At 42.5% G+C, this 23362-nt stretch overlaps 1 long non-coding RNA gene across 1 annotated transcript in view; it reads right to left on the reverse strand.

Moving 5' to 3' along the window:
- LOC126299267 (uncharacterized) overlaps positions 1 to 23362 on the reverse strand; it is a 248422-nt gene that overhangs the window by 88002 nt on the left and 137058 nt on the right. The gene's annotated exons all lie outside the window — the stretch shown is intronic.

Below are 23362 nucleotides of genomic sequence, written 5' to 3' on the forward strand. Positions count from 1 at the left end.
TGCTCACTATTTATATATACTTGAATTTAGCATATTTCGTGACAGTACTCACTTTCCTGTGAAATGTTTATAAGATGACATTTGAATTCTTTGTGTTGCCTTCAGTCGTCTAGTGAAAGTATGATTCCATAATGTTGTTTCGTCAGCTGCAGAAATGTCCTGGTTCAATGCGTTTGCCTCATTTTTGGTGCTTGAAATACCTTTTCTCCGAATGTGCTTCCTTCTTGATGTTTATATAAAAAAGCCGTAGAATAACTCATTTTTGATGATCACTTGCAAATTATTATAATGGGGACCTGTTTATTGTCCCACTGTCACACAACGAGAGTTCACTGCCGACTGACTATGGTCAAAGACGACTCCAGCATCAAAGACATTTCACACAACACACAAGCTTCCACTTGTAACCAGTCTCTTTGATATTCATCATCACATCTACTAATATTGATCAATTTGCTGTCACTCACAAACATATAAGCGAATTAGTATAAAATAAGGCAAATTACAATTCACAAAAAAATATTCTGACAAAACCTTAAGAAAAAATGTACAACCTCCCTCATTAGATTTGGTATCGACAAATCCGGTAGAAAATAACACATCTCCCAGATCCATTACAAGATGTTGCAGCACCTTTCTCTTGAGGGCAAGCACTTCCTCCTTCATACACACAGTCACATTTGGGCAGATGGCACATTTCCCAGATGCTGACATGAAGTCACTATCATACCCATATCTAAGCCCAATAAGGACAAACACATTCCTTTAAGCCAACACTCCATTTCTCTCATCAGCTGTGTTTGTAAGATGATAGAATGTGTGATTACTGGCTGGTTGGTATGGTGGCTCTAACCTCACAATCTACTAACCCTTGCACAATGTGGATTTCGAGCGCATCATTTTGCTGTTAACCACCTCGTCACTTTGTCAACCCATGTCATTAACCATTTTCAGCCAAAATACCCAGTGTTGACTTTGTTTTTTGATATGGAGAAAGCCTATGACACCTGCTGGAGGGCTGGTATCCTCTGTACTCTATACACATGGGGCTTTTGATGCTGCCAGCCCTGTTTCCTTCAGAAATTTTTAAAAGACAAAGTATTCAATGTATGTGTGGATACAACCTAGTTAAACATCTTCATCCAGGAGAATGGGGTGTCTCAAGGCTCCGTCCTGTCAATCGTACTCTTTGCTGTAGATATTAACCCTATAATGGCCAGTCTCCTACCAGATATCACTGGCTCACTTAACGATGTACTGCAGTTCTCCACATACTTGTATCTTTGTGCAGCATCTTCAGCAATGTCTTGAACATCTTTACTCATGGAGTATCGACAATGGCTTTCGCTTTTCCACTGACAAAACAGTTTGTATGAATTTCTGGTAGTTCACTCTGTTATGCAGAAGCTGCCAGGCAACTGTTGTTATACAAGTGTGATGTTCTCCTCAACAGATACGCTTGCCATTTGTCTGCTATGCCTATCCACCCATCCTACACCTCCTTTTTCGATGACTCCCTTGACTGCCAGTATGGGGTGCACCCCTCTTCTCTGTTACCTCCCAGAGTTTGATTTCAGCTACTATTCCATCAGCTTATCTTCACTACCTAGGCATTGTGCAGTGGCCAGTGTTTATCGTGGACTTCATTTACTTCCTAAGTAAACTACTCCAAATTTAATGTATTGGAGTAAGTTTCTCAACCTCCTCACAGAACATAGTGACAGCACCTTTGTGTATAGTAATGGTTCTAAAACTGACTGTGGTGTCTGGTGTGTCTTTATCATTGACATGGACCATTTCTGGTACAGGCTTCCAGAACACCACCCAATATTTACAGCAGAGCTCTTTGCCCTCTATCAGGCTACCTAATACATGGAGCTGGAGAGGCTTTTTAATTGACTCATATTTCGATTCTCTCAGTGCCCTTGATAACCTCTGTGTGCTGTACACAGTCCATCCCTTAGTGCAATGGGTCCAAGAAAGCTACCGTTTGCTGTCTGTTGAGGGAGACACTGTGATTGTCATGCAGTCTCCTGGTCACATTGCTCTGATGGGAAATGAGGCTGCTGACACTGCTCACAAGGTTGGATTCCTCCTACCTCAGTCTGCTAGCTCTTCCATCCCTTTGGATGATCTCTATGTTGCTGTCTGTTGGCATGTGATGCCACTTTGGCATCACCACTGTTGCACTCTCCATGGCAACAAGCTCCAGGAAATTAAACCTCTGTTAGCAGCTTGGCTGATGTCATCTCAGCTCCTTTGTTGTGAGGAGATCATTTTAGCTAGGTTGCATATTGGGTGTTGTCATTTTAGTCATCGCCATTTGTTAAGTGGTGATCCCCCACCACTTTGTGCTCATTGTTGTCAACCTTTGATGGTTCACCATTTCATGACCGAATGTCTTTGTTTTAACTACTTATGTTCTCGTATATGTTTGCCGTCTGATTTGTAAGGTGTTATAAGGAAGGACGCGGGGGTTGTCGACTGTGTTTAACTTTTTATCCTTCAGAACAATGTGGCAAAGGACATTTAATCTTTGGTTCAGGACTTCCACTGTCTCCACAGCATATTTTGTGGACCTTTCTACATGAGGAAGTCCTTGTTCTTAGCTCACTTTCCATCAGTCGATTGGACTTAATGTATAATTTATTTTAAGTTCTTTTACTTCTTGATATTCTAAGGTTATGACATGGACACCTTAGTTGTTTTTGTGCCAGTGGGTTAGCAATGACTGGATCTGCAGGATTACATGATTGAAGTATGTGTTGCAAGGATAACTGGTGTCGGAGGGGAAGGATCCAGATGACAATGGTTAGGAAACGCTAGTACAATAATAATCAGGTAATGGCCATTCATCCCTCTGGGCTGCTTGTTGGTGATCATGTCAAAATAAAATGCTCTGCAGAAATTTTGGCAGCACTGTGACTGCCAGAAGGAAGGTTCCACCTATTTTCTAACTCCTCCACCCACAATCTGTACCATAGTGATCCCATCCAAGAACATAACCTTCAATTCCTACTCAAATCCATAGGCCTATCCCAGAATCTGTTCCCTGAGCCCATATCCCTCCTCACTCCAACAACCCCCCCCTCCCCCTCTCCCCCACCCTCACACATATATTACAAGCTTCCTAAAATCTATAAACCCAACAATGTTGGATGTCCAGTTGCAGGTGGTTACTATGCTCCCATTGGAAGATGACCACTCTTGTTGACCACCACCTCCAACCAGTTGCCTGTAGCTTAGCCTCTCATATCAAACATACAAGAAACCCCACTTAGCAATTCTCAGTCATCCCCACTCCATAACCATCTGGATCCTTATTTGTCACAGTTGATGACACCTCCCTGCACACCATCATTCCTCAGGCCAATGGCCATGATGCCATCCAACACTACCACTTTCAGTGTCCTTCTGACATCAACCCGCTACCTTAGCCCTTCTAAACCTTACTGATTACATCCTCCTTTGAGAGGAAGATACACTACCAGGAAAAAAATCACAACACCAAAAAATACACTCCTGGAAATTGAAATAAGAACACCGTGAATTCATTGTCTCAGGAAGAGGAAACTTTATTGACACATTCCTGGGGTCAGATACATCACATGATCACACTGACAGAACCACAGGCACATAGACACAGGCAACAGAGCATGCACAATGTCGGCACTAGTACAGTGTATATCCACCTTTTGCAGCAATGCAGGCTGCTATTCTCCCATGGAGACGATCGTAGAGATGCTGGATGTGGTCCTGTGGAACGTCTTGCCATGCCATTTCCACCTGGCACCTCAGTTGGACCAGCGTTCGTGCTAGACGTGCAAACCGCGTGAGACGACGCTTCATCCAGTCCCAAACATGCTCAATGGGGGACAGATCCGGAGATCTTGCTGGCCAGGGTAGTTGACTTACACCTTCTAGAGCACGTTGGGTGGCACGGGATAAATGCGGACGTGCATTGTCCTGTTGGAACAGCAAGTTCCCTTGCCGGTCTAGGAATGGTAGAACGTTGGTTTAGATGACGGTTTGGATGTACCGTGCACTATTCAGTGTCCCCTCGACGATCACCAGAGGTGTACGGCCAGTGTAGGAGATCGCTCCCCACACCATGATGCCGGGTGTTGGCCCTGTGTGCCTCGGTTGTATGCAGTCCTGATTGTGGCGCTCACCTGCACGGCGCCAAACACGCATACGACCATCATTGGCACCAAGGCAGAAGCGACTCTCATCGCTGAAGACGACATGTCTCCATTCGTCCCTCCATTCACGCCTGTCGCGACACCACTGGAGGCGGGCTGCACAATGTTGGGGCGTGAGCGGAAGACGGCCTAACGGTGTGCGGGACGGTAGCCCAGCTTCATGGAGACGGTTGCGAATGGTCCTCGCCGATACCCCAGGAGCAACAGTGTTCCTAATTTGCTGGGAAGTGGCGGTGCGGTCCCCTACGGCACTGCGTAGGATCCTACGGTCTTGGCGTGCATCCGTGCGTCGCTGCGGTCCGGTCCCAGGTCGACGGGCACGTGCACCTTCCGCCGACCACTGGCGACAACATCGATGTACTGTGGAGACCTCACGCCCCACGTGTTGAGCAATTCGGCGGTACGTCCACCCGGCCTCCCGCATGCCCACTATACGCCCTCGCTCAAAGTCCGTCAACTGCACATACGGTTCACGTCCACACTGTCGCGGCATGCTACCAGTGTTAAAGACTGCGATGGAGCTCTGTATGCCATGGCAAACTGGCTGACACTGACGGCGGCGGTGCACAAACGCTGCGCAGCTAGCGCCATTCGACGGCCAACACCGCGGTTCCTGGTGTGTCCACTGTGCCGTGCGTGTGATCATTGCTTGTACAGCCCTCTCGCAGTGTCCGGAGCCAGTATGGTTGGTCTGACACACCGGTGTCAATGTGTTCTTTTTTCCATTTCTAGGAGTGTAATTAATTTAGAGTATTGAAATTTCAGGAATACATTTGTTTAGGTAACATATTTAAATCATTGACATTGCAAGATCACAGGTCAACATAAGCACGAGATAAACAAATGCAAATGTGAAATGCTGGTACATTAATAATCAGTTTACCTGCCAGAATTCTGAATGCGAGCATGCAGACGTGCATGCATTGTGTTGTACAACTGCTGTATGTCTCTTTGTGGGATGGAGCCTCTTGCACCTGATCAGTCAATACAAGGATGGTTAATGCTCTTTGTGGATGACACTGGAGATGTCATCTGATGGTGTCCCATAGTGCTCAATTGAATATGGATCTCGTGATTGAGTACGCCAATGCAACATTTCATCACTGTGTAGAGCTTGTGGGATTACAACAGCAGTACGTGGGCGAGCTTGATCCTGTTCAAAAATACAGCCTGTAATGCTTTTCCAGAATGGCAGCACAACAGGTTAAATCACTAGATTGACATACTAATTTACAGTCAGGATGCGTGGAATAATGTTGTGTAATACAAAATCGTACCCCAGACCATAGCTCCAGATGTAGGTCCTGTGTGTCTAGCACATGAACTGATTGGTTGCAGGCCCTCAACTGGCCACCATATAACCAAAACACAGCCATCACTGGCACTGAGGTAGAACCAGCTTTCATTCCAAAACACAACAGTCCTCCTCCCTGACCTCCAATGAGCCACCTGACACCACTGAAGTCACAAATGACAGTGGTTTGGGGTCAGTGGAAGGCACACTACAGGGCATCTGTTTCAGAGCTGTCCTTGAAGCAACCAATTGGTAAAAATTCATTTTGTCACTGTGTGCTAATTGCTGCTGCAGATGCAGCACAATTCACCAGAACCTCACACCAGACATGATGGTCTCCCCTCTCAGTAGTGTCATGTGACTGTCCAGAGCCCCCATCTTCTTGTGACTGTACTTTTTCGTGATCACCGCTGCCAATGATCATCTACAGTGGTTACATTTCTGCCAAGTCTTACTGCAATATCACAGAAGGAACATACTGTTTCTCATAGCTCTATTACATGACTTCACTCAAACTCAGGTGATGATAATGGAATTTTTGTTGCCTTAAAGCGGTTCTTGACTAACATCAGGTCAATATGTTTCGTCCAAAATGCCACCAACACTATGGTCGTTACAGCATGTATTTAAAGCAAGCCTAATTTGCATTCTCATAGTGGCGCTACTAGCAGCAGTCTTATGCGACCAGCATGAAATTTCAATAGACATCTGAAACACACATACCAACTTTCATTTGTGTTGCACAACTCCCTCTTGGTACTGCAATATTTTTTAGTCGGTGTATTTAAGCAAATCCACAGCACAGCCATGGGCACCTGCATTGCACCCTTCTAAGCCAATCTGTTTACAGACCTTCTTGAGGAATCCTTCCTAGAACCCCAAAACTCCTAACACCTTGTCTGGTTCTGATTTGTTATCGATATTTTCATGATCTGTACCTAGGGCCAAGATATCCTATCTTCATTCATCCACAACATTAACACCTTCTCTCCCAATTTCTTCATCTGGTCCTTCTCAGCCCTATGTGTCATCTTCTTGGCATTGTCGTCCACCTCACTGATGGCTCCATCCATATCCAGCTGTGTGGCTGGATTAAAGAGTTTTTAGCGAACAGAACACAGCATGTTGTTCTCAATGGAGAGACATCTACACACATTAAAGTATCCTCTGGCATGGCACACGGGAGTGTTATGGGACCATTGCTTTTCACAATATATGTAAATGACCTAGTAGATACTGTTGGCAGTTCCATGTGGCTGTTCGCGGATGATGCTGTAGTATACAGAGAAGTTGCAGCATTAGAAAATTGGAGCAAAATGCAGGAAGATCTGCAGCAGATAGGCACTTGGTGCAGGGAGTGGCAACTGACGCTTAGCATAGGCAAATGTAATTTATTGCAAATACATAGAAAGAAGGATCCTTTATTGTATGATTATATGATAGCAGAACAAACACTGGTAGCAGTTACTTCTGTAAAATATCTGGGAGTATGCATACAGAACAATTTGAAGTGGAATGTTCATATAAAATTAATTGTTGGTAATGCGTGTGCCAGGTTGAGATTCATTGGGAGAGTCCTTAGAAAATGTAGTCCATCAATAAATGAGGTGGCTTACAAAACACTTGTTCAACCTATACTTTAATATTGCTCATTAGTGTGGGATCCGTACCAGGTCTGGTTGACAGAGGAGATAGAGAAAATCCAAAGAAGAGTGGTGTGTTTTGTCACAGGGTTATTTGTTAAGCATGATAGCATTACGGAGATGTTTAGCAAACTCAAGTGGCAGACTCTGCAAGAGAGGCACTCTGTATTGCAGTGTAGCTTGCTGTCCAGGTTTTGAGAGGGTGCGTTTCTGAATGAGGTATTGAATATATTGCTTCCCCCTACTTATACCTCCCGAGGAGATCACAAATGTAAAATTAGTGAGATTCGAGTGTGCATGGAGGCTTTCGCTCTTCCCACAGTCCATACGCGACTGGAACAGGAAAGGGAGGTAATGGCAGTGGCACGTAAAGTGCCCTCCACCACAAACCGTTGGGTGGCTTGCGGAGTATAACTGTAGAGGTAGATGTAGATCTCTGCCCATATCAAACTCACTAATCACCAACAATACCTACTTTTTGAGCACTGTCACCCTTTACACATCAAAAAATTGTTTCCATTTAGCATGGCCACTTGTTGACAGCATATCTGCTGTGATGATAATTTGTGACATGTCCATAACCTGTTGATGCACTTGGCTCCATGTATCTCAAAGTCTCAGATTTCAGGGTTTTGAAATAATATGTTGAATACCAATTTTATAAAGCATAGTGCAAAATTATGTAGACTACACAATAGTTAAATTTCAAAGTGGATTCTCCTACTTTATTTTCACTATAGCATTGTTGATTGCCAGTTCAAGTTTTACATATTACAATTTAAACAGGTGAGGAGACATGCATCGCATCTTTCGTAAATGTATCTAGATGAGAATTAATTCAACTACTAATCAGAGTCACAATGTTTATTGAATTTCATTGTCGTATAATATGCAGTGACAGAAGTATGCAGTTAACAGTGCACCTTATATAACTTGCTGCACAATCACCAAGATGAATTATACTGTCCAGTAAATAATAGTGATTGAACAGTAACACTTTGAGTTTACATATGTGACATAGGTGTCATGCAGATGATGTCAAATCACTTTTTTTCACATGAGATATTAGGCCTTCGATATTTAGGCTGGGACTTTGACTTGGAATGATATAGCATGTTTCTGAGTGCTAGCATGTCACAGAATTTTCTGATGCATTGACCTTGTTCGTTTGGTAGTGCACCCATGAGTCTAAGTTAACTTGACATAGAGATGTTACCTGGTTGCTGACCATTCACAGACATAAGAACATTATGTGATTTATGAAATTAATAAATTTTTTAAAATTCCTCTAGGTTACATTTTACAATTTTGGGTGGACTCAAGGACTTTACTAATATCTAGCTTATGAAAAATATTTCAGGTTAATAAACCATAAAAGCATGTGGGACATCATTATGTTTTCATAGTCTGGAATCCCATATCTACAAGTAGGGCATCTATCCTGAAATCCATATTCTGTGATCCTCAGTTATCCAAAATCTTAATTAATGACTGAAATAATTAGTGAGAGTTGTTGTATGATTCAGAAAAACATATAGCAACAAAAAAAAATTATACCATCACAGGCCAAAATCCCATTGATATTAAAGCAAAATAGATCATTGAAATTATGAGTGTCCAAACTTTTAATATCAGATATCCCATATGTTAATTAATTTCAGATAATTTAAAATATGGTCATGAAAAATTGGGAATGTCTGTTTTTGAATGAGTGGTAATAATAATTCCTATCCTGACCATTAGCTCAATATGTTTTCCCATTAAGTGTTGTCATAGGAACTTTAATTAACCACAACTTTTAATTACTGAGTGTTCTAGTAAAACTACATCATTTTGATCAGGAAGATAAATACAGACAATTGAACCACAAATTTAAATAAAATTTCACATAAATAACAAATTTACAAATTCCTATATATCTTGCATATTGTGTGTGTGATAGCATTAGATACAGGATGAAAAAATGAAAGAATTTTAGTTATTCATATGAGCAGAAAACACAACAGTTGCAGTATTTTACAATTTCCTACATCTGTTAACCCTCCAACTGAATTAAACAGACACTTATGACAGTTAGCTTACTGGATAATTCAGTGGTCTATAAGAGTCTTACATTATCAAAATACATAAAAAAGAAACAATATTATCATAATACTTTAAACTAATTTTCAAATCAGGTATCCTACCTAAATGTTACCTAACAGCCTTCCCTGGCCATCATATGAAATAAAATCTTACAAAATTTTGAAACATACAAGTGTGTAACTAGAATATTTCAAAACATATTTATGTCAGAGAACTTCATGGGTTATAACTTATTCTTGATATTTCCCAAATTTTCACCATGTTAACACAGCTCATTACTCATTATTGGCACCATCTTCAGAAAAACCACACTCATGGTTTGCTGTAAGCTCTTTTTGGGATTTCTCCTTCACATTTTCACTCACATCCAATGTATTGTATTGTATAGTATATTATTGTATTGCATTGTATTGTATTGATCCAAAGTGGTGTTCAGCATTTACTAACATGAAAAGACAAACAAATTTTCTACATTGGTGCACTAATAATTCCTATCTCTATATCTCCAATAATAATGATTACTCATTAATTGGACATTTACTTATTAGAAATTAACACAGCTATCAGTACAATGTCACACAGAATTTACAACAAAACATGTATATAAATTGAATAAGAATGGAAGCTGCTTTATTTACTCAATTGGTCTCCTCTCACTATGACTTAACTTTCTTGAAATGACAATAGAGTTAGTGAAATTCTCTGCATTTTTAATTCCTGTTAGAAAATTATACAAATAGGTGGTGAACAGTACAGTATCATAGAAATGAAGTATGTTGCAATTTATATTCAACAAGTCATTAAATAAATTAGTACTTCACTTAGCTTCATTAAATAATTTTCAGCATTATTATCTTTTTTTTCATGAAACCATCACTCTGTTTCTGAATACAGTGTTGTAATGTCCAGCAGGTTCTCAACAAGTTATGTCATACTACTTAGGCATGCCATCACAACAAAAGAATTTTTTTTTCTTCTGCATCATTTCACTTTCCAATTTATCAATGCTCATTATACCACTTATTTATTCTGTTACAAACATGCTGACTGAAGAGGTACTTTTGCAAAAGAAGCTGTTACAAATGCAGGGCCCCTAAGCATTAATGTTTCGTATACAGGGTGTTACAAAAAGGTACGGCCAAACTTTCAGGAAACATTCCTCACACACAAATAAAGAAAAGATGTTATCTGGACATGTGTCCAGAAACGCTTAATTTCCATGTTAGAGCTTATTTTAGTTTCGTCAGCATCTACTGTACTTCCTAGATTCACTGCCAGTTGGCCCAATTGAAGGAAGGTAATGTTGACTTCAGTGCTTGTGTTGACATGCTACTCATTGCTCTACAGTACTAGCATCAAGCACATCAGTATGTAGCATCAATAGGTTAGTGTTCATCATGAATGTGGTTTTACAGTCTGTGCAATGTTTACAAATGCGGAGTTGGCAGATGCCCATTTGACGTATGCATTAGCATGGGGCAATAGCCGTGGCGCGGTACGTTTGTATCGAGACAGTTTTCCAGAACGAAGGTGTCCCGACGGGAAGACGTTTGAAGCAATTGATCAGTGTCTTAGGGAGCACGGAACATTCCAGCCTATGACTCGTGACTGGGGAAGACCTAGAATGACGAGGACACCTGCAATGGACAAGGCAATTCTTTGTGCAGTTGATGATAACCCTAATGTCAGCGTCAGAGAAGTTGCTGCTTTACAAGGTAACGTTGACCACGTCACTGTATGGAGAGTGCTATGGGAGAACCAGTTGTTTCTGTACCATGAAGAGCGTGTGCATGCACTATCAGTAGCTGATTGGCCTACACGGGTACACTTCTGCAAATGGTTCATCCAACAATGTGTCAATCCTCATTTCAGTGCAACTGTTCTCCTTACGGATGAGGCTTCATTCCAACGTGATCAAATTGTAAATTTTCACAATCAGCTTGTGTGGGCTGACAAGAATCCACACGCAATTGAGCAATCACGTCATCAACACAGATTTTCTGTGAACATTTGGGCAGGCATTCTTGGTGATGTCTTGATTGGGCCCCATGTTCTTCCACCTACACTCAATGGAGCACGTTATTATGATTTCATACGGGATACTCTACCTGTGCTGCTGCATGCACGATGGAGCTCCTGCACATTCAGTTGAAGTGTTTGTACACTTCTCAACAACAGATTCGGTGACTGATGGATTGATAGAGGCGGACCAATTCCATGGCCTCCACGCTCTCCTGTCCTCAACCCTCTTGACTTTCATTTATGGGGGCATTTGAAAGCTCTTGTCTACGCAACCCTGGTGCCAAATGTCATGCTCATATTGTGGATGGCTGTGATACAATACGCCATTCTCCAGGTCTGCATCAGGGATTCCATGCAATGGAGGGTGGTTGCATGTATCCTTGCTAATGGAGGAAATTTTGAACATTTCCTGTAATAAAGTGTTTGAAGTCACACTGGTACATTCTGTTGCTGTGTGTTTCCATTCCATGATTAATGTGATTTGAAGAGAAGTAATAAAATGAGCTCTAACATGGAAACATGTCCACATAACATATTTTCCTTCTTTGTGTGTGAGGAATGTTTCCTGAAAGTTTGGCTGTACCTTTTTGTAACACCGTGTATACTTCAAAGCACTTCATTCAGTCTGCCGTTTCATATTCACTTTATATTTCATCAATTCATTATAATATACTTCTCAATTACATAATACATTGATACTTCATGCTGCTTGGCTTTATACACAAAAAATGACTCTCCTGCATAATTCTCAACAGCAACCACCTATATTAATGACAAGACATTACTCTCTACCACATAGCAGAGAAAAATGTATTCAAATAATCGCTTTAGTTTCCTCATGTCTGAAGAGCAAGTCTATGACACACTTTGTTCTCACTAAAATTTAGTTTATGCAAAGTTATTATTACTGTGATCTTCTTTAATTTTGCCTGAAAGACATATAATATGGCACACATGCACGGAAAAGATGAACTTTCATACAGACAACTGAACTTGTGTTAGCTACTGGTTAGCACTGGTAAGAGTAATTTATTTTTGCATTTAACAATATCTCCTACAGTTTTACTTTTTTGAGTTATATTAAGTGTTTAGTGCTTTATGGTACTCCATGAAATATGAGCTGTGCATGGAGTCATTTTCCCTTCATGTTGAAGATTGCTGATAAAGTGAAGGTGGGGTTAACTGTAGCAGTAAAATTTGTTGTTAAGTGGATTGGTTCAGTTAATCCCAGACAGTTGCAAAACATGTAATAAATTACATAAATGTAAGGTTTGCATGTTCAAGTAAAAACCATTTTTCATGCAGTTTCATTTGCTTGCTGTCAGAAATTGCCTGGAAATTCAACGTTATGTTGACTTCTAAGGGCTCTGATTTTATGAGTAGTTTCAAAGAAACACATTCTAGTGCCCAAGAAAAATACCCTATATAACACAGCCCTTGTTGGTGTAGCACTTCCTGACATTTGGAAAGGCTTTAGTTTTAGTAGTATCAAACGTATCAGTTATCAAGTATTTTATGCCCAAAATTATTTATCATCTTAAATACCGGGCAGACCTTTCCCAGTCTGACAACAAATAACAAATTATTTACTGGGAGAACATGCAAGTACATCTGCAGATGACAATGTTCAGAATCTTGGACACCAGCCAGAAGATACCTTTACATAAATTACACATACATTATAAGTTTGGCCATGTACTAAGGCTGGTGCAAGGAAAACAATGAGACATAGAAGGAAAGGAAAATAAACGGTCCTTAACAGTACAACAGTTAAAAAATGGACAGAGGCAGCAGCAAAAGACAGAAGAGCAAAGCTATTGCCAATTAAGCATAAATTAAATTAAGTATACCAAATACTGGCAGAAAGGAGCAGTAGCTCTGAAGATTCTGATCATGTCCAATACACTGATTCATCTGATGCTAGATGCCAGATTCAACGGCGTTCGGCGGGTCGGGCGCGTGCTTTCTGTTGTGGGTGATGTGGCGCGTTGGTGATGCAGCACTGTTGTTTGAATCGGAGGCGGTGGCTGGCACGCGTTATAATATAGTAAAATGATAATATAATAGGATAGGGAATTAATGATAATAAAATGTTGGAATGTGTGGCTTTTTTAAAATGGATGAATTACAGAGATTAATTCTTTGGCATGAAGGACAAGCACAATAAGCTAGGCATTGCCTGTAACGGGAAAGGAATCATTTTAGTTTATATTTATATAAATAAATCGTCTTCTTAGTATTTTATGCTTACCAATTATTAATATTATGTCCGAAACTTCCTGGCAGATTAAAACTGTGTGCCTGACCGAGACTCGAACTCGGGACCTTTGCCTTTCACGGGCAGGTGCTCTACCAACTGAGCTACCGAAGCACGACTCACGTCCGGTACTCACAGCTGTACTTCTGCCAGTATCCGTCTCCTACCTTCCAAACTTTACAGAAGCTCTTCTGCGAACCTTGCAGAACTAGCACTCCTGAAAGAAAGGATACTGCGGAGACATGGCTTAGCCACAGCCTGGGGGATGTTTCCGGAATGAGATTTTCACTCTGCAGCGGAGTGTGCGCTGATATGAAACTTCCTGGCAGATTAAAACTGTGTGCCCGACCGAGACTCGAACTCGGGACCTTTGCCTTTCACGGGCAGGTGCTCTACCAACTGAGCTACCGAAGCACGACTCACGTCCGGTACTCACAGCTTTACTTCTGCCAGTATCCGTCTCCTACCTTCCAAACTTTACAGAAGCTCTTCTGCGAGCCTTGCAGAACTAGCACTCCTGAAAGAAAGGATACTGCGGAGACATGGCTTAGCCACAGCCTGGGGGATGTTTCCAGAATGAGATTTTCATTCTGCAGCGGAGTGTGCGCTGATATGAAACTTCCTGGCAGATTAAAACTGTGTGCCCGACCGAGACTCGAACTCGGGACCTTTGCCTTTCACGGGCAGGTGCACTACCAACTGAGCTACCGAAGCACGACTCACGTCCGGTACTCACAGCTTTACTTCTGCCAGTATCCGTCTCCTACCTTCCAAACTTTACAGAAGCTCTTCTGCGAACCTTGCAGAACTAGCACTCCTGAAAGAAAGAATACTGCGGAGACATGGCTTAGCCGCAGCCTGGGGGATGTTTCCGGAATGAGATTTTCACTCTGCAGCGGAGTGTGCGCTGATATGAAACTTCCTGGCATATTAAAACTGTAAGCCCGACCGAGACTCGAACTCGGGACCTTTGCCTTTCACGGGCAGGTGCTCTACCAACTGAGCTACCGAAGCACGACTCACGTCCGGTACTCACAGCTTTACTTCGGACGTGCTAAACACCGCACAGCCCACCAAAGTATAACTGAAGTCTTGAACGTGTGGGACTGAGCATCGGTCCGACACTGTTCGCAAATTAAGGGCGTGGTAGTCCCCACATGGGCGCCACGAATTGTCTTTTTTGGGAATCAAATGTGACGCCGATGTCTTTGGGCTGCTCTATGGTCGAATGATGCCTTGCCGCAGCATGGCTCAAACTCTGCCTTTGCTGCTGCAAGTCTATCACGAGCGAGAAGATGTGGGTGGCACGATGTGGGTGGTCGGGGTGTGGTTATTAAGTGGTGCACCATCGAATGTTTAATGTCCCTCGGTGTGCCGGCTGGGCCGGTGAGGTCGAGGAATGTTTCAAGGATGTCAGCGTAAGGTCTGGGGCATTTCAAAGGTTTGATACTGTAGAATGCAGCCTGCCAGAGCTGTCCCGCTATCTTTAAATTTGTTGTCACATCGATGAGTTGGCCATTTAATATATCGACTAGTAGCCTGTAGTGACCGAGAAAGTCCTCACCAAGGATTGGCTCATTGACATTGGCCACAGTAAATGTCCACGAGAATTTGCAGTGTAGATCTAGATCTAAATTGTGGCTGTGTGTCCTGTAAGTTTTAATTGCTGAATTGTTTGCCAGTATGAGGGAGAGTGCCTCGACTCACCTGCAGTCTCGTAACATAGAACAGGGGAATATCAAAACGTTCGAACCAGTGTCGACAAGGTACCTCACGCCCGCACCCTGTACCATGACAAACAGATGCTTACATATCATACTGCAGCTGGGTGCGCCTAGGTCCAATCGCAGCTGGCATTTGTGTGCGAACAAGAAGCACGGCACCTGGTTGCTTCGTTGCCGAAATGGGCGTGGTACCAGCAGTAGCCGCTTTGTGCGTGCTCTGACGTCTGCGGGGTATAGTTGGAGCGGCTGTTGCTGCATTGCCGGCTGTGCAAGCTGCGCCACCTGTAGCCTGGTCTGCTGCTGCTGCGATGCGTGCCGCCCTCTTGCCGCGAGCGCGCCAACCAATCAACTTGCGTGGAGAGAGCTGCCACCTGTGCAGCCAAGTTTTGCACTAGCTGGTACAGGTCGACATTCGATGTGGGTGTGGGAGGCGTGTGATACCACTGAGGTCCGTGGGCAGTGTCGTAAGCTGCCATGGCCGCGGTGCTAGGCGCTGTTGTCAGTGCATCGTGCCCGTGGTTGACCAAGTTAGCGACAGTGTCGAGCTGCATCTCCGTCTGTGCTGCTATCACTGCCTGCACGTGAACAGGGTGGCTGCTTACCCAGATAGTGCATAACTGCGAATCTGGCACCAAGTTGGACTGCACGTGGCTCCGTAAGTGATGCAAGAACTGTGAGGGCCTCTGGTCGCTGCATTCCTCTTGCCACAGTCGTTGGTGTACTCGTTGTTCTTTGGACAACGACATCTGCCGGATCAGTTCTTCCTTGAGCCGTCTGTAGGATGACTACATTGGCGGGGCATCCTGCACTTCGGCCACGTAATTCTGGTCGAGCTGGTTCACTACGTGTCCATATTTTGCCAGGTTTCAGGTTATGTGGTTGCTCATAAAGACCACCTCCACTTCGTTGAACCACATTACAGGATCGCACGGCCAAAAGGGAGGCAGCCTGATCAACATACTACCAATGCTTGTCAGTGTTGCTGCGATCATAGGATGCGTCGGTTTGGGGGGGGATTTGTTCGCCAAAATTATCCTGGGCTGTCAGCGGCTGTGTGGCGACCGCACGTGTAGTCCATGCTTGTAGCTCACTCTCCAGCCCCTTGTTGCATGCGAGCTTGTCTTCAGTCTTTTGCAACTCTTCTAATGTCGCTATCTTAGCTCAGAGTCGAATCCTCGCACAAGAGCAAAACTCACAAAACAACACAACAAAGGAAAACACACAAAAAATAACACTAGACAGCTCCCGAACAAAACATATGCACACAAAAACAATACAAAGAAAGAGTTCGTACTCCTAATAGTTTATCACTAAGGAGCACTGTTCAGGTGCAGGCGTGTAAGCATCAGCCTACTTGTGGTCCCACATCACTCGTACTGACAAACGTTCGTCACCACGTGTTTTTAGCCTTGGATCACATTGGGGTCACCAGTGAAGCGGGAACATGTGGTATCACTGCTTACAGTCATGATGTGCAGTGAACCAGCTTTATTGCTGTGCCCACGCTCTGTGTTCAAGGGAGAGGCATGGTGATGGAAACAACTAGGATAGTTTTTGGTCGTGACACATTTATTCTTCACTAGTTTTACAATAAGTAACAAATACCACTCATCATTAACATCCATCCGTACAGGTGTGTTGCTCTAGCGGTACAGCTTGATCACCAATCCAGGATGGTGTACAGTCCTGTGATGAGCATTGGCGCGACCATGTGGAGTGAGTGAGACAAAAGCTGTGTCACCAAAAGTTCAAGTCCTGGCGCCACCGGAGGCACTGTGATGTCCGCAAAGGAGCAAAAAGGCACTGCCAATGGAAGAGTGTACACCGCATTAGTGGCAGAACAACTGAGAGAAAATTCGGAATACATCTCACATAAATTTTCTCAGCATATTATAGTCTTAGGTGGAGATTTCAATTTACCAGATATAGACTGGGACACTCAAATGTTTAGGCCGGATGGTAGGGACAGAGCATTGAGTGACATTATACTGAGTGTACAATCCGAAAATTACCTCGAACAGTTAAACAGAGAACCGACTCGTGGAGATAGCATCTTGGACCTACTGATAACAAACAGACCCGAACTTTTCGACTCTGTAAGTGCAGAACAGGGAATCAGTGATCATAAGGCCGCTGCAGCATCCCTGAATATGGAAGTTAATAGGAATATAAAAAAGGAGGAAGCTTTATCTGTTTAGCAAGAGTAATAGAAGGCAGATTTCAGACTACCTAACAGTTCAAAACGAAAATTTCTGTTCCAACACTGACAATGTTGAGTGTTAAGGAAAAAGTTTAAGGCAATTGTAAAGTGTGTTTTAGACAGGTACGTGCCGAGTAAAACTGTAAAGGACGGGAAAAACCCACCGTGGTTCAACAACAAAGTTAGGAAACTACTGCGAAAGCAAAGGGAGCTTCACTGCAAGTTTAAACGCAGCCAAAACCTCTCAGACAAACAGAAGCTAAACGATGTCAAAGTTACTGTAAGGAGGGCTATGCATGAAGCGTTCAGTGAATTCGAAAGTAAAATTCTATGTACCGACTTGACATAAAATCCTAGGAAGTTCTGCTCTCACGTTAATTAGTAAGTGGCTCGATACAGCAAATCCAGACAATCCACGATGATGATGGAATTGAAACAGAGGATGACACACGTAAAGCTGAAATACTAAACACCATTTTTCAAGCTGTTTCACAGAGGAAGACCGCACCACACTTCCTTCTCTAAATCCTCGTACAAACGAAAAAATGGCTGACATCGAAATAAGTGTCCAAGGAATAGGAAAGCAACTGGAATCATTCAACAGAGGAAAGTCCACTGGACCTGACGGAATACCAATTCGGTTCTACACAGAGTACGTGAAAGAACTTGCCCCCCTTCTAACAGCCGTGTACCGCCAAGTCTCTAGAGGAACGGAAAATTCCAAATGATTGGAAAAGAGCACAGGTAGTCCCAGTCTTCAAGAAGGGTCGTCGAGCAGATTCGCAAAAATATAGACCTATATCTCTGACGTCGATCTGTTGTAGAATTTTAGAACATGTTTTTTGCTCAAGTATCATGTCGTTTTTGGAAACCCAGAATCTAATCTGTAGGAATCAACATGGATTCCGGAAACAGAGATCGTGTCAGACCCAACTCGCTTTACTTGTTCATGAGACCCAGAAAACATTAGATACAGGCTCCCAGGTAGATGCTATTTTCCTTGACTTCCGGAAGGCGTTCGATACAGTTCCGCACTGTCGCCTGATAAACAAGGTAAGAGCCTACGGAATATCAGACCAGCTGTGTGGCTGGATTGAAGAATTTTTAGCAAACAGAACACAGCACGTTGTTATCAATGAAGAGACGTCGACAGACGTGAAGGTAACCTCTGGCGTGCCCCAGGGGAGTGTTATGAGTTCATTGCTTTTCACAATTATATAAATGACCTAGTAGATAGTGTCGGAAGTTCCATGCGGCTTTTCGGGCATGATGCTGTAGTATACAGAGAAGTTGCAGCATTAGAAAATTGTAGCGAAATGCAGGAAGATCTGCAGCGGATAGGTACTTGGTGCAGGGAGTGGCAACGGACCCTTAACATAGACAAATGTAATGTATTGCAAATACATAGAAATAAGGATCCTTTATTGTATGATGATATGATAGCGGAACAAACACTGGTAGCAGTTACTTCTGTAAAATATCTGGGAGTATGCGTGCGGAATGATTTGAAGTGGAATGATCATATAAAATTAATTGTTGTTAAGGCGGGTACTAGGTTGAGATTCATTGGAAGAGTCCTTAGAAAATGTGGTCCATCAACAAAGGAGGTGGCTTACAAAACACTCATTCGACCTATACTTGAGTATTGCTCATCAGTTTGGGATCCGTACCAGATCGGGTTGATGGAGGAGATAGAGAAGAGCTAAAGAAGAGCGACGCGTTTCGTCACAGGGTTATTTGGTAACCGCGATAGCGTTACGGAGATGTTTAGCAAACTCAAGCGGCAGACTCTGCAAGAGAGGTGCTCTGCATCGCGCTGTAGCTTGATTGCCAGGTTTCAAGTGGGTGCGTTTCTGGATGAGGTACCGAATATAATCCCAGAATGAGATTTTCACTGTGCAGCAGGGTGCGCGCTGATATGAAACTCCCTGGCAGATTAAAACTGCGTGCCCAACCGAGACTCGAACTCGGGACCTTTGCCTTTCACGGGCAAGTGCTCTACCATCTGAGATACCGAAGCACGACTCACGCCTGGTACTCACGGCTTTACTTCTGCCAGTATCTCATCTCCTACCTTCCAAACTTTACAGAAGCTCTCCTGCGAAACTTGCAGAACTACCACTCCTGAAAGAAAGGTTACTGCGGAGACATGGCTTAGCCACAGCCTGGGGGATGTTTCCAGAAAGAGATTTTCACTCTGCAGCGGAGTGTGCGCTGAAATTAAACTTCCTGGCAGATTAAAATTGTGTGCCTGACCGAGACTCGAACTCGGGACCTTTGCCTTTTGCGGCAAGTGCTCTACCATCTGAGCTACCGAAGCACGACTCACGCTCAGTACTCACAGCTTTACTTCTGCCAGTATCTCGTCTCCTACCTTCCAAACTTTACAGAAGCTCTCCTCCGAAACTTGCAGAACTAGCACTCCTGAAAGAAAAGATACTGCGAAGAGCTTCTGTGAAGTTTGGAAGGTAGGAGACGAGATACGGGCAGAGGTAAAGCTGTGAGTACCAGGCATGAGTCATGCTTCGGTAGCTCAGATGGTGTCGGCACGGTAGCTCAGCGTGTTCGGTCAGGGAGCGGGTTGGCCTCTGGAATAAAAAACTGAGTGGAAGGATCAACAAAATGAACTTGATCGGATGTCATGTGACGTCCGCAACGACCAACCACATTGATCAACAACGAAAAAAAAAAAAAAAAGATGGTAGAGCACTTTCCCGTCAAAGGTAAAGGTCCCGAATTCGAGTCTTGGTCGGGCACACGATTTTAATCTGCCAGGAAGATTCATATGAGCGCACAGTGAAAATCTCATTATTGGGTGGAGAGTCATGTGACCCCTCTTGACAGGTCACGGGTGTATTACACAAAGGAAGCAGCTACTCAGGTAGCAGGGGTAATTGTGGAGTGCTCAAGGGTTTTTTAAAGGCTATGTGATAGTTTGTATTCATCTCATAACATACATTTACAGACCATCCGATCATGCTGTACAGAATACACGTCAAATTTAGCCTTATGATATACATAATTACATAACACTATTTTTACCATTACTGGTTGATATTGGATACAGTAATATTATTAAATTGTTTTTCTTATGATGTGACAGTACATTATCTTTATATATGTGTACAATATTATACACAATTCTATAATATTAAACAGTCACACTGTTCAAATGATGGCTATAGTAATTATATACAATTGTTTTTCTTATGATGTAACAGTACATTATCTTTATATATGTATCCAATATTATACACAATGCTATAGTATTAAACAGTCACACTATTCAAATGACAATTTCACTGTTCATAGATTCCTCATTTGAATAGTAACATTTTTCCAATAGGATATCACATAGTTTTCTCTTCAATTAACCTATCTGCATGCTCAGTACATCTCTACCTTTGAGTTTATTGTAAATTTTCATTCCCATGTACTGAGGTGTCCATTGGTAGAGTTTTTAAGTGATGTGAAAGCATGAGATTTTCTTCATGTCTCGTGTTGTACATATATCTAAAATGGTTTTCTTCTGTCAGCTCAGGTTTTCTATGTAAAAAAGATGATAATTTCAAATATGTACAAAGCAGGGATAGGTAATATTTTTAGGTTCTTTAATAATTGGTGGCAGGATGTTCTTGGACGGGCAGCACAGATTTTCTTACAATTCTTTTTTGAAGTAGCAGGATTCATGACATGTAGCTTGAATTTCCCCACAAAAGTAAACCATATCTAATTACTGATTCAAAGTAACTGTGGCACACCACTTTTCAGCAGCTTACGTCTGTTATACCATTGCAAAGGCAAGGCTATTTAATTTTGGAGTTAAATAATCTATATGTGCTTGCCACCTTAGATATTTATCCAAGTTTATTTCCAAGAATTTAATGGACTAAGCTTCAACCATAACTTGATTTTTGTGCCAATACTGAGGTCACTGATTTTTTATTGTTTGGTTCTAAATTATGTAAAGAAGGTCTTTAAAAAGTTAAGTTTAAGTCCATTTTCTTGAAACCATGTATCTAGGTTGTTTAGTGTGTTTATAACACCATCTGGAATTTCTGCCTCATTTTGTTTTTCAAGGAGTACTGAACTACCATCAGCAAACATGACTGATATTAAGAGGTAAATAATTTATGTAAAAGAGAAACAATATTGGCCCTAAGATTGAGCCTTGATTGACTCATTGTGATAATGTACCCCCATGGTGTTAGTTGCTATGATTAGCATTTGCTACCTGTTTGTCAGAAAAGGCCTGATCCACTGCAGAGCATTTTGCCTGATGCCATATCTGTCTAGTTTATGAAGCAGCATGGAGTGATTCACAGAATCGAATGCCTTTGTAAGGTCACATGAGACATGTGACCATAATAAACTTTATGTCCTCCTTAGCTGAAGAGCATTTTGTTACCAGCTTGTGGACTGCAATATACAACTACAGAAGGGATCATGTGTTGGACGCTGTGTGTGGCTGTTTAAGTGTTTTAAACTCTAACAAACAGTATTTACAATGTGCTCCTCTGTACTCTCCACCATCTACATCTACATCCATACTCCACAAGCCACGTGACGGTGTGTGGTAGAGGGTACCTTGAGTACCTCTATTGGTTCTCCCTTGTATTCCAGTCTCATGTTGTTCGTGGAAGAAAAGATTGTTAGTGTGCCTCTGTGTGGGCTCTAATCTCTCTGATTTTATCATAATGGTCTCTTCACGATATATGCATCAGAGGGAGCAATATACTGCTTGGCTTTTCGGTGAAGGTATGTTCTCGAAACTTCAACAAAAGCCCGTACCGAGCTACTGAGCGTCTTTCTTGCAGAGTTTATCTATCATCTCCATAATGCTTTCAATTACTAAATGTACCTGTAACGAAGCGCGATGCTCTGTGTTGGATCTTCTCTATCTCTTCTATCAACCCTATCTGGTATGGATCCCACACCAGTGAACCGTATTAAAGCAGTGGACGAACAAGTGTAATGGAACCTACTACCTTCGTTTTCGGACTGCATTTCCTTAGGATTCTTCAAATGAATCTCAGTATGGCATCTGGTTTACTGACAATTAATTTTATTTGGTCTTTCCATTTTAAATCACTCCTAATGACTGTTCCCTGATAATTTATGGAAATAACTGCTTCCAGTTGCTGACCTGTTATATTGTAGCTAAATGATAAAGGGTTTTTCTTTCTGTGTATTCGCAGCACATTACTCTTGTCTACATTGAGATTCTGTTGCTATTCCCTGCACCATGCGTCAATTCGTTGCTGCATTTCAGTACAATTTTCAGTTGTTACAACCTCTCTATATACTATAGCATCATCCACAAAATGCGTCAGTGAACTTCCGATGTTATCCACAAGGTCATTTACATATATCGTGAATAGTAATAGTCCTACGACACTCCCCTGCGGCATACCTGAAATCACTCTTACTTCAGAAGACTTCTCTCAATTGAGAATGACATGCAGCGTTCAGTTACCTAGGAACTCTTCAATCCAATCACACAATTGGTCTGATAGTCCATATGCTCTTACTTCGTTCCTCAAACGCCTGTAGGGAACTGTATCAAACACCTTGCAGAAGTCAAGAAACACGTCATCTGCCTGGGAACCTATGTCTATGGCCCTCTGAGTCTCATGGACAAAGAGCGCGAGCTGGGTTTCACATGATCGTGTTTTTCGAAACCCATGCTGATTCCTACAGCAGTCATTATACTCGAACATAATATGTGTTCCAGAATTCTACAACTGATCGACGTTATAGGTATAAGTCTATAGTTATGCACATCTGTTCGACGTTCCTTCTTGAAAACGGGGATGACCTCTGCCCCTTTCCAATCTTTTGGAATGCTACGCTCTTCTAGAGACCTACGGTACAACGCTGCCAGAAGGGGGGCAATTTCCTTCGCGTACTCTGTGTAAAATCGATTTGGTATCCC

Source organism: Schistocerca gregaria, chromosome X (genome assembly GCF_023897955.1).
Source record: "Schistocerca gregaria isolate iqSchGreg1 chromosome X, iqSchGreg1.2, whole genome shotgun sequence".
Lineage (NCBI taxonomy): Eukaryota > Metazoa > Arthropoda > Insecta > Orthoptera > Acrididae > Schistocerca > Schistocerca gregaria.